The sequence below is a fragment of the Buteo buteo genome, chromosome 19, assembly GCF_964188355.1.
Source record: "Buteo buteo chromosome 19, bButBut1.hap1.1, whole genome shotgun sequence".
Lineage (NCBI taxonomy): Eukaryota > Metazoa > Chordata > Aves > Accipitriformes > Accipitridae > Buteo > Buteo buteo.
The window spans coordinates 8,195,142-8,197,177 of record NC_134189.1 but is presented as its reverse complement, the minus strand read 5'-3'; positions in this window follow the sequence as shown (position 1 = coordinate 8,197,177).

The following is a 2,036-nucleotide window of genomic DNA, read 5'->3' as shown; positions in this document are numbered from 1 at the left end:
AAACAATTTGCAATATTCTCCTTATTTTAATCTGTTACTGGATGACAATAATGAAAAATTAGAAATTACTTCCGAGTTCAAACTTCATTTTAACATTTAGGATATCTGCTTGATGCACATTTTATATGACTTCCAATTACAACAATCTGTGAAACATCTCAGTCTTCGAGGTCCCTCACAACATGCTTGTGGGACAGGAAAATGCAATTTTTGTGCAAATTCAAACAGAGCTATAGACTCGGTAATTTTCCCAGGGAAGTATGTGATATATATAAAAAAAAGTCAATCCAGTTGTCTTTAATCCCAGAGTATGTCTCTAACGGATGAACCATCACCCTTGATCCTTGCTGAAAAGTCAAATGATACCTTAAAAAAATACATTAAAATTCACGATACTGTAGATCACAAAGATCTTCCTTTGGGGTATGGCTTGTTTGAGAAGAAGTAAAAGAAATAAATTAGGCATTTAGTTAGTTACAAATTGCCCACAGTTCTACAGAGTTGTGAAAAAAACAAATCTGGAGTGCTGCATTGCACAACTTCATAATGCTGCCGTTAGATCTTCCCTTGTATTTACAGACTGGTTTATTTTAAAATCTATTCAAGCATTGAAAAATTATAAATATGCAGCTCCAGAGATCTGGAGGTCAGATTTCTGTGACTGTAATACATAGCTTCTGCTTATAAAATTCTCCAATTCAGGGTCAAACTCTGCTTGCTTTACTCAGGTTTGATTTAGGATGGAAATACACATGAGTGAAGGAGCAGGTTTTGTCACAGTATTATATGGCTGCACAGTTCTGACACTGCTCCAAATAGAAACAAAAATATGCACTAAGGTACTAATCTAAGAGGGGCAGAATATGACAGTGTTTGGTAGCAACATTTCTGAGGTGTAACAGCGCTTGCATGGTTTCATAGGAAATATAACTGAATCCTGATATATGGCTGGTTTTCTCTCCTTACCAGTACTTCTGAAGGTTCATACCAATGCAGTTGAAGCCTCATTTTGACTCTTCTATTGATATTATAAATTTTAAATAAAGCAAGTCAACAGATACAAAAGCTGGTATCAGCCTTAACCTCTTCAATTTTGCCTGTAAGCCAGCATGCAGTATTTTGGACTATGCAAATCTCAAGTCCTACTGTTTGCTACACCAGTGTAAAGGAGCAGAAAGAAAAAATTTTAGCATGTAAACTTTCCTATCAAATCTGCCAGAGGGAGAGAGAACGGCCTGCCCCAAAGTCACGTAACACCCTAACTCAATCATCATCCATTGATCCATGTGAACCACAGGCCTCTGATCTTATGGCTGATCTATCTTTAGCCTGTTGGTACTGAAGGAGTTGGTTGGGATGCTGCAGGTCCCTCCAGCAATGGCCACCCTGTTGGGGTATTTATGAGAGAGAGAATGGATGGGACCAATAACCATAGGTGTGCATCTCAGCTCAGAATAATTAGAGGAATATTTCTGTCACCTTATGTATTCTTTTTTCGTTTGTAAAATACTGTTCCTGATGATAAATATAATTAACAATCACCCCTTTATTTTAAAGCAAGAGGAGAGTATGCCTGGGAAGCTGAAACATAGGCACCAGGGTACCAATGATCTGTAACTCTGTTGTGATGGGACAGTAGAGTTGCTCCTGGCATGGTCATTGACTTTTAAAGATTGTCTTTCCAGCGGTCATCAGAAGGAAGATAACCCCCTGCCCCAGCAAAAAACTGGAACACAAACAAGTCTTATTTGTCATTTAGCAATGCTACATTCTTGTAGGCCATGACTGAACATTTGAACAGCAAAGGTGGCACGACTTTGTCACTGGCACTGTTGCCAAAACAGTTGTATGTCAAACCGTAAACCCAGGAAGGAATTTCTCCATAGCTGTGTGATGGTCTGACAAATCATAGCCAATGTCTCAAACATTCATTAAAGAACTTTAGTGGAAGAAGACGGCCTCTGTAAAAGCGCTGGAGTTGTGTGAACAGGCAAATGCAGCTGGAGAAGGCGGCCCCACGGAGGGTGGGACCGCGC